The following is a 10,821-nucleotide window of genomic DNA, read 5'->3' as shown; positions in this document are numbered from 1 at the left end:
TTCAATTCTCGTTTAGGTTGTGTCGGCTAAAAAACCGCTTGATCTCAAATCGAGTATTCGGGCTGTATACCGCTAAGCTGAAACTTAGAAAAATCATATCTTCCTCATACGAAGTCAGATTTGGGCGTTCTTTTTATGCACGCTTTCGGTTTAACGAACTCTACGACTTTCGTTTAGATCGCTAAGGCTAAACTCGCTTTATCGTAAATTCACTATTTACGCTTCCCGGTATCGTGTCGGTTCCGTCGTGAAACTTCGTCGGGTCATAACTTCTTCATTATAACTCGGATTTTGGCATTCTTTATATATTCGGAAACCTCGTCACGACCACTACCACATCCTTCATAGATATCGGGTTTATCTAACATTTCATTTTGACGCTTATTTTTATTCTTTATTAATTATACATAAAATAATAAGCACATAAATTCACATAATTCACAAAATACTCAAATATTTCATCTTTATTACATCAAAAGAGTTACAATAGTTGACCTAGACTATTACATCGTCTAAAAATGCTTAGCCCCGAAACCCGGGCGTTACAATTCTCTCCCCCTTAGGATGATTCCGTCCCGGAATCATGCGTCAGCAAACGGAATTGGATAGCGACTCATCATGTCATCCTCTGTCTCCCAAGTGAGATTCGGCCCATTCGAATGTTTCCATCGGACTAGCACTAAGTCGACCATCTTGCGTCGTAACTTCTTAATCTTACGGTCAACAATTGCCTCGGGCTCTTCGATTAGCCTCTTATTCTCATCCATTCTTAACTCCGAGATCGGAATTATGTCGGGAACTTCTCCCGTGAATTTCCTCAGATAACATACATGGAAGGTGTTATGAATACCATCGAGTTCTTCGGGCAATTCCAGCTTGTAAGCTTGGTTCCCAATCTTCTGAAGAACTTTGAACGGTCCAATAAACCTTGGACTCAGCTTTCCTCGTTTCCCGAATCGTATAAGTCCTTTCCACGGTGAGACTTTAAGCAAAACGGAATCCCCAACTTCGAAGGTCATCGGTCGTCTTTTCTTGTCAGCATAGCTCTTCTGACGATCCTGAGCTGCTAACATCCTTTCCCTGATCACCTTCAGCTTCTCAGCAGTCTCATGGACTATCTCGGGGCCCATAAACTGCTTTTCGCCAGCCTCAAGCCAACAAGAAGGCGTACGACACTTTTGTCCATACAAAGCTTGATAAGGTGCCATCTTGATGCTCGAGTGGAAACTGTTGTTGTAGGAAAATTCTACCAAAGGTAAGTGCTCATCCCAGTTACCTTGGAACTCGAGGGTACATGCTCTCAACATATCTTCAAGCGTTTGAATCGTTCTTTCACTCTTACCATCAGTCTGCGGATGGTAAGTTGTACTCAGACATAACTTCGTACCCAATTCCTCTTGTAGACTTCTCCAAAACCTTGACGTGAAACGACTATCACGATCCGATACAATTGTTAGAGGAACACCGTGAAGTCTCATAATTTCCTTCACGTAAGCATTTGCAAGCTTATCCATAGACCACCTTTCATTGGCAGCTATGAAGTGTGCACTCTTTGTGAAACGATCCACGACCACCCAAATCATGTCGTGACCGTTCTTCGTCCTGGGTAGTTTAGTCACAAAATCCATGGTGATGTCTTCCCATTTACCCATGGGTACAGGTAAGGGTTCTAAACTCCCATATGGTTTCTGATGTTGTGCCTTAACTCTTGCACAAGTTACACACTCGGCCACATATTTCGCAACGTCGAGCTTCATCGTCGGCCACCAGTAGTAGGGTTTTAGGTCCCTATACATTTTAGTGCTACCAGGATGAATCGAGTACATGGTCTTGTGAGCTTCTTCCATCAGAAGATCTCTTATTCCTCCAGTCTTAGGTACCCAAATCCGATCTTGGAATACCTTTAGTCCTTGACTGTTTGTACCAAACAGTAATGTTTTTCCCAAACGTTCTTCTTTTCGGTCATTCTTCTCTGAAGCTTCTTCTTGAGCTTCCCTGATACTTTCCACAATGGTCGAGACAACTTCTATTCTCAACGCTCTTGGCCTTTTTCTTTCAAGGTTGACTTTTCGACTGAGAGCATCAGCGACAACGTTTGCTTTACCGGGGTGGTAAAGTATCTCACAGTCATAGTCCTTGAGTAATTCTAGCCAGCGTCGTTGCCTCATGTTCAATTCTTTCTGATTAAAGAGATATTGGAGACTCTTATGATCGGTGAAAAGTTTACACTTCGTGCCATAGAGGTAATGCCTCCATATTTTTAGAGCGAAAACTACCGCCGCCAACTCCAAGTCATGAGTCGGGTAGTTCTTTTCACGTTCCTTCAACTGTCGAGACGCATATGCGATCACCTTTTCTCTTTGGGTCAAAACACAACCCAACCCAACACCAGACGCATCACTATAAACAGCGAAGTCTTCAACTCCATTGGGTAGAGAAAGTATCGGTGCCTCGCACAGTTTCTTTTTAGCTTCTCGAATGCTTCTTTATGCTTATCACTCCAAGCATAGGTAGCTCCTTTGTGGGTTAACGCTGTTAATGGACTAGCGATTGAAGAAAATCCTTGGATAAACCTTCGGTAATATCCGGCTAATCCCAAAAAGCTTCGGATCTCCGTGGGACTTTTTGGTTGTTCCCACTTCATTACCGCTTCAATCTTTGCTGGATCGACCATTATCCCTTCTTGGTTGACCACGTGACCCAAGAATTGGACTTCTCGAATCCAAAAATCACATTTGGAGAATTTAGCATACAGCTTCTCCTTTTTCAAGACTTCTAACACTTCCCGCAAGTGTCTACCATGCTCTTCTTGGCTTTTCGAGTAGATGAGAATGTCATCTATGAACACTATCACGGATTTATCGAGGAATGGTTTACAAACCCTGTTCATCAGATCCATGAATGTTGCTGGAGCATTAGTTAGTCCAAACGACATAACCAAGAACTCGTAGTGTCCATATCTCGTTCTGAACGCAGTCTTCTCAATATCCTGATCTCTCACGTTCAGTTGATGATATCCTGACCTAAGATAGATCTTTGAGAAATAACTTGAACCTTGCAGTTGATCGAACAGGTCATCAATCCTTGGCAACGGATATCTATTCTTTATTGTTGCCTTGTTCAGCTCTCTGTAATCAATACACATTCTCATACTTCCATCTTTCTTTTTCACGAATAACACCGGAGCTCCCCAGGGTGATGAACTAGGTCTAATGAAACCTTTGTCCAATAACTCTTGAAGTTACATCATCAGTTCCTTCATCTCCGTCGGTGCTAATCGGTAAGGTGCTTTTGCTATTGGTGTCGTTCCTGGTAACAAGTCAATACGGAATTCTACTTGTCGATCAGGCGGTAATCCGGGAAGATCTTCGGGAAATACTTCCGGATAATCACACACGACAGGAATGCTCTGTATCACCTTCTTTTCCTTCTTAGCATCGATCACGAATGCTAAATATGATGTACATCCCTTGGTCAAACATTTTCTGGATTTCATTAGAGAAATGATTCCAGAATTTACCCTGCGTTTGTCCCCATACACCATAAACGACTCTTTCCCAGGCGGGTTTACTTTTACAATCTTCTTTTTACACAGTATTTCCGCATCATTGGTGCTAAGCCAATCCATTCCCAACACGATGTCGAAACCGTTAAGTTCGATAGGCAATAATTCCTCGTGAAACTTATTCCCGTTCAAATCAATTAAGATGTTTTTCATATGATGGTTAACAGGTACAAACTTGCCACTAGCAACTTCGACTAATAAGGCATTATCTAGTCTATCGACAGGCAAAGCTAGCTTTCTACCAAATTCATGCGAAATAAAGGAGTAGTTGGCTCCAGAATCAAATAAAATTTGGGCAGGCAATTTGTTTACGAGAAAGGTACCTGAAGCGACATCAGCTTCTTCCTTAGCAGCTTCCAGTGTCATCTGGAAGGCTCTAGCCTTCGGCTTTGGTGGAATGTTGGGTCTTCCTGCTTCCTTCTTCTTTGGGCAGTCCCTCGAAATGTGCCCCTCCTCGTTGCACTCATAACAGACCTTCTTAGTGAATGTGAATTCATTGGCATAGTGCCCAGGCTTCCCACATTTGAAACAAGTGACCCCTCCGTCGCACTTCCCAGAGTGCTTCTTCTTGCACTTGTCACACCACTTCACTTCGCCTCCTCCACCTCCTTTCGAACTAGACTTTGAGAATTTACCCTTGTTGCTGGACCCCGAGGGTCCGTCAAACTTCCTCTTCTCACCAACCTCTGACCTTTCCAGACCTTTCTCCCTGATCTGGGTCTCAACATTTCTGGCAGCCCAGATGGCGGCTTTCAACGTGGTTGCTTGCTTAACCATTGGACCATAGTCCGCTGGTAGTCCAAAGGCAAACTTATTGACCTTTGAGAGTTCTGTTGGAACTAGGTATGGGATAAGCTTCATTTTCTCCATGAAACTTGCAGCGTATTCAGCAACGCTCATCTTTCCCTTCTTCAAATTCTGAAACTCGTTATTGATTTCCAGTAGGTCCTGCTCTGAGCAGTATTGCAGTTTCAGTTGTTCCACAAAATCTTCCCAAGACATTTTACTCGCTTCTCCCTTGGGCATAGAGTCAGATAACAGCTTCCACCAACTCAACACGCCAGATTTCAACAACGGGATAACAAGAGCGGTCTTCTGCCTGTTGCTGCATTCGCAACTTTCAAACATTGTCTCCATTTCGGAGATCCAATCCATAATTTGCACCGGCGTCGGGCTTCCAGATAGACTCGGTGGCTTGGATGCCATGAAATCTTTGTATTTGCATCTACGTCCGTCATTTCCTCCATCCTGGTGGTTTTGCCTAACTATTAGTGGGTTGGCTTGACCAACAGTACCACTGAAGTTTCCACCTTCCGATGGCCCTCCATTCACTTCGGGCTCTTCAACTTGGATTGAAAATTCTTCACGATTTTGTCGAAGCAGACGTCTAGTTTCTTCCATCTGATTATCCAACATCGCCTGAATCATCAATTGTACACCAGCCATCGTTACTGGCTCAGGTGCTGCAGCTACAATAGGTATTTGCTCAATTACAGGTGGTCGATTCCTGTTTTCGTTTGCGTTTCCAGCTCCACTGCGGGTTCTTGCCATTTTGATCTATACCCCGAATAAGGTGAATTTAGATCTTTATTCAGGATAGACGTTTAAATCATCCTTATCTCTCTGAAACGTTTACATGTTAGTTCTAATATCGTAGTCGTACGTTTAGAATCCTAAACACATAAGGTTTCCAGATCCGGTCGGCAACAGACCATAGATCCGAACAAATAACAGCATATAAGGCATAAATCATTTAGCACATAAAAGCATTTTAGGCACAATTCCTAAAATAAGCTAGTGCTCACACCTCACAATCATCGCTTAGCATTCTACGTTTAAGTCTAGAAATCCTACAAATTCCTAGTTCGCTTAAACTAATGCTCTGATACCAACTGTGACATCCCCAAAATCTCGGCCAGAAAAGACCGGTTTTATTTATGCTTTTAAAAATATTTTTAGAGTAAATCTTTTTCTTTTATTCAAAAGAGTTGCGGAATTTGTCCCAAAACAAAATATGATAAAATAAAGTTTATCAAAGCATTTTATCAAAGATGCATAATCATTTTATAACAATATTCGGGATGTCATGTTCCGATAAACAGACCAAAAGCATAAACAAATATTACAAGCAATTCAACAGTTGAATTCATATAAAGGCTCATAAACAAAACAACTTGATGATTCATCCATCTTATGCCCTTGCGCCACTTCCTGTAATACAAATAAACTGAGTGGGTCAGGCTTGGGAGCCTGGTGAGCATATAGGGTTTTCAACCCACAATAAATAAGTTTATTAATTTCATCAATCAACAATAACCCGATTACCCGTTCCCGTTATCCTCACATTACGTCCCTAAAACAACATCTATCTCAAGGGACCTAATCTAGGAAAGTTCATCGGGACGGACATTACTGCTAAGGGGTTTCCTCAACAATAGATGTCCTAAAGGCAACCATGTGGGGGAGTAGAGTACACCGGTGAACACGCCGTTCACAACACCTACAGGTTATGAGCCTGCTAGTGTTCCACTGGACTGCCTAGAAGAGTCTGTGGTCGTCATCCATACTCCGCTAGATGACTAGATCAACAACAACATCGAGGCCTCTCATCTGTTTATCACACATCAACTATCTACCCATGTTCTACCCAACATATTAGTAGATAAAAATATATATTTTTATGCATAGTTTTAAAACCTGTAAAGCATGTTCATTTAATATATATTCCACATAACAGATAAGGCACACACATATAACACATATTTCATAGATAATATATCATATATATGAGATAGAAGAAAGTGAATATACATTCACACATATAACAACCAAATATACACATCACACATATTTTATAATAAATACTTCATAATATGCGTTAGAAGAAAGTAACTACACACTCACTTGTTCAGAAGATAACCGGACAACACTACGACTTGTAGAAGTAGTATTCCTCGGTAGTCCTGGAAGATCTTCACAAAAAAACGAGCTTCTCGCGAGCAGAGCTTCGGCTCGAGAGTTGCACTTCTCGGGATCTTCGGGGCTTCAAAACTTGCTTCGGGGCTCGGGAATAATATCGGGGCTTCGGGATAATATTGGCACGCAAACCAAGGCAAAATCTAGAGAGAAAGAATGAAGAATGGCAAGGAAATATGGCTGATCTCGGTCTCTATTTATAGGGGCTGGAAACCCCGATTACGCTGGGCGTAACTTCAAGTACGTTGGGCGTACTCAGTACGCTGGGCGTAATCTCAAAGTATGCTGGGCGTACACGGCGTCACTGCATACGTCACCTAGCAGTACTCGATTAGTTGTCGGCTCCTTTTCCTTTTCTCCGGTGTAAAGTAGATTCCTCCGGTCGAATAATAAATAGATAATTAAAAATAAATATTAATTATTTTAAAAACTTTGGAAATTCATATCTTCTTCATATGAACTCCGTTTTCGACGTTCTTTATATCCACGCGTAGGCGGGAACGTAATCTACAACTTTCGTTTAGACTCCGTCGGCTAATTTTGAATTTATTTTAACAGTTATATTTTTAACAGGCCGGGACAGGATTAGTCCGTTAAAAATTCATAACTTCTTCATCCGACGTCCGTTTTCGTCTGTCTTTTTACCGTTGCATTACTATTAACGAGATCTTCAATTCTCGTTTAGGTTGTGTCGGCTAAAAAACCGCTTGATCTCAAATCGAGTATTCGGGCTGTATACCGCTAAGCTGAAACTTAGAAAAATCATAACTTCCTCATACGAAGTCAGATTTGGGCGTTCTTTTTATGCACGCTTTCGGTTTAACGAACTCTACGACTTTCGTTTAGATCGCTAAGGCTAAAACTCGCTTTATCGTAAATTCACTATTTACGCTTCCCGGTATCGTGTCGGTTCCGTCGTGAAACTTCGTCGGGTCATAACTTCTTCGTTATAACTCGGATTTTGGCATTCTTTATATATTCGGAAACCTCGTCACGACCACTACCACATCCTTCATAGATATCGGGTTTATCTAACATTTCATTTTGACGCTTATTTTTATTCTTTATTAATTATACATAAAATAATAAGCACATAAATTCACATAATTCACAAAATACTCAAATATTTCATCTTTATTACATCAAAAGAGTTACAATAGTTGACCTACACTATTACATCGTCTAAAAATGCTTAGTCCCGAAACCCGGGCGTTACACTTGGCCCTGTTGTATAAGTGGAAGTGGAACTTTCACCATGAGTCATATTCTTTATGGGTTAAAGTTAATAAAGGTTTACATGGTGATGATGGAGCTATGGGGAGGGATTCTCGACCTCTTGTAATGGGAGGGGTTTGGCAGAAAATTTTGAGTTCTATAAATTAATTGCATAATAGGACTGATATTGATTCAAATTATATGTCCTTATTGGTTGGCGATGGATCTATTTCTAGATTTTGGGATGATAAGTGGTGTGGGGGTTTGTCTTTTAGGACTCAATTTCAAAGGTTGTATGCCCGTTCCTTAAATCAAGGCGGTCGAGTTTGTGATTTTTGGTCTTTGGAAGGTTGGAATTTCTCATGGCGTCGTCCTATTAGAGGTGGTGTGGAAACTGTGTAACTTGATAATCTTATGAGTTTTTTGAATTTGGTCGTGTTGACTTCTGTTGCAGCCAAATGGATATGGGACTTAGATCCGTCTGGTTTGTGTTTTGTTAAGTCTACCAGGAGGCATATTGACGCTTCGAGACTTCCAGTGGGAAGTGTTGCTATGAGATGGAATAGTCATGTTCCTATCAAGGTTAATATATTTTGTGGCAAGTTTTGATGAAAAGGATTCCTGTCAGATCGATCTTGGCATCTAGAGGTGTGGACTTGGACTCGATTCTTTGTCTTGTGTGTCAGTCGGATCTGGAAGATGTCGCACACTTGTTATTTAATTGTCTTTTGGCCTGTCAAATTTGGAGAAGGGTCGAGATGTGGTTAGATTTGTCGATTCCTACTTTTTTCGAGTTTTCAAGTTTGTTGGCTTGGATTGATGCGTCTTCGGTTACTAGAGAAGGTCGTTTGATTTTGGAGTCGGTTTGTGTGACGGTGATTTGGTCTTACATGAATTCAGTTTTTTTTCCATACTAAGTATAGGAAACAATTTCTTTTTGACAATATTGTCGACTTTTCCTTTCGTTGGTTTTCTTGTAGGAATTCTAAGGCTAACACTAATTGGAATGCGAGGTTGCATAATCCAATGTTGCCTTAACTTTCTTGTTTCTTGCTAGCCCCTAGCTAGCCTTTTTTTGGGTTTTATATAATTTGTTGTTGCTAAAGAAAATCAACAAAGTAACAAGAAAGACCTCAATTTGAAGGTATTGAATTCCTACCTACGGTCCACAATGTCACAAGAAAAACTTAATGGATTGGCGACGATATCTATTAATAATGATATGTTAGAGACTATTAATTATGATGAGTTGATAAACAACTTTGCTTCCAAAAATGTTAGGAGAGTTTCACGATTCATTTATATAAGATTATCTACTATACTACAATTCTTTTGTTTTGATTATTGTTATAACAATTATTGTAGTTTTAATGAATTTTGGTTATAAGTAAAATAAATAAAGGGAAATCTCCAGAAAAGTCGTAAAATTTTACCCTAATTTACGAAAAAGTCCCAAACTAAATTTTGTTTACGAAAAAGCATGAATTACCGGTAAAAATGGCGATTTGACACCTTTTTTCCGGTTTACCGGTTTTATTACTTACCTGTTTCACTAAAGTCCCATTATTTTACCCTAATTTGTGAATAAGTCCCAAAATAAAATTTACTGATGATTTGACCATTTTCTCTATGTAACATACATTTTACCGGTTGCATTGCTGACCCGGACGCCTAGTCATTAAATGAGATGATGAGATGGATATGTTGAGTTATATAATGCTATGTTTAGCATAAAACTTGATATCCTGATGTGTTGTATATCTTTTTGGAACATAAAATGCATCCAACGAATACTACAATAATTACATAAACTAACAACAACTGCGTTATTTTTTACGTTTATAAGAAATATCAAATTGTCTATCTAATCTTATGTAACTCAATATATCCATCTCATCAGACATCAACTCATTTTTAGCCATTTTTTCTTGAAAACACACATTTTATTAGTTTCATTGCTGACGTAGATACATAGTCATAAATGAGCCGATGAGATGGGTATCAAATTTTATAGTAAATGTGGCATTATATAACCCATCGTATTCATCTTATCAACTAATTTAATGACTAGGTGTCTAAGTCAGCAATGAAACCGATAAAATGTATGTTACATGAAGAAAAGGGTCAAATCTTCAGTAAATTTTACTTTGGGACTTATTCGCAAATTAGGATAAAATAATGGGACTTTAGTGAAGCATGTAAGTAATAAAACCGGTAAACCGGAAAAAAGGGGTCAAATCGCCATTTTTATCGGTAATTCATGCTTTTTCGTAAACAAATTTTAGTTTGGGACTTTTTCGTAAATTAGGGTAAAATTTTAGGATTTTTCTGGAGATTTCCCAATAAATAAATATAGGGGCCCATTTTTTAGTTTTCACATAGGGCCTTTAAAATCAACAGACCGGCCCAGGAGTTACCCGGTATACACATATTCCACCATACATACAATACATACAAAAGGAGGCTCTCAGATTTAGTCGATCCACCATCAATCCTCACAAGCATAACATATCAACCATATGCAACCTGCTATCGTACCTCTACCAGCTCTCAGCGTCATACAACCACCGACTCTCAACAGTCTGCAACCATACCAAGGCTATTACTAATGTTGTCAGGTCGCCTTATGAATGCATAATGATATATAGCTAATAAATAAGATAAACGATCGAACTAATGATCCTACCTGGTAGCAATAAATCAAATAAGAACCATGTAATAAGGCCTAGACCATAGTTCTCATGTTATGCAATTTAAACTACATATAATCCATACAACATTTACTTGACGATCAACCAATACTACTAATGCACATCCAATCATGATACATCAAAATGTCATATAATCAATCAATCACATACATAACAAAGACTACCAAGTATAGCATATATGTACCCTAACATTACCTATATCATACCATACAAAGGATATACAACGTCACATGTAGTATAGTGAGAAAACTCACTTAAATCTAGCTGATTAACCACAATTCGTGTGTGCGAGTCAACACTGACGAATTAGATAGCATAGACTACCTAATATCAACTAGAAATTGATCCTCAATT

Source organism: Lactuca virosa, chromosome 5 (genome assembly GCF_052849685.1).
Source record: "Lactuca virosa cultivar CGN04683 chromosome 5, Lactuca_virosa_CGN04683_v6, whole genome shotgun sequence".
NCBI classification, from domain to species: Eukaryota; Viridiplantae; Streptophyta; class Magnoliopsida; order Asterales; family Asteraceae; genus Lactuca; species Lactuca virosa.
Note: the sequence above shows the minus strand (reverse complement) of the source record.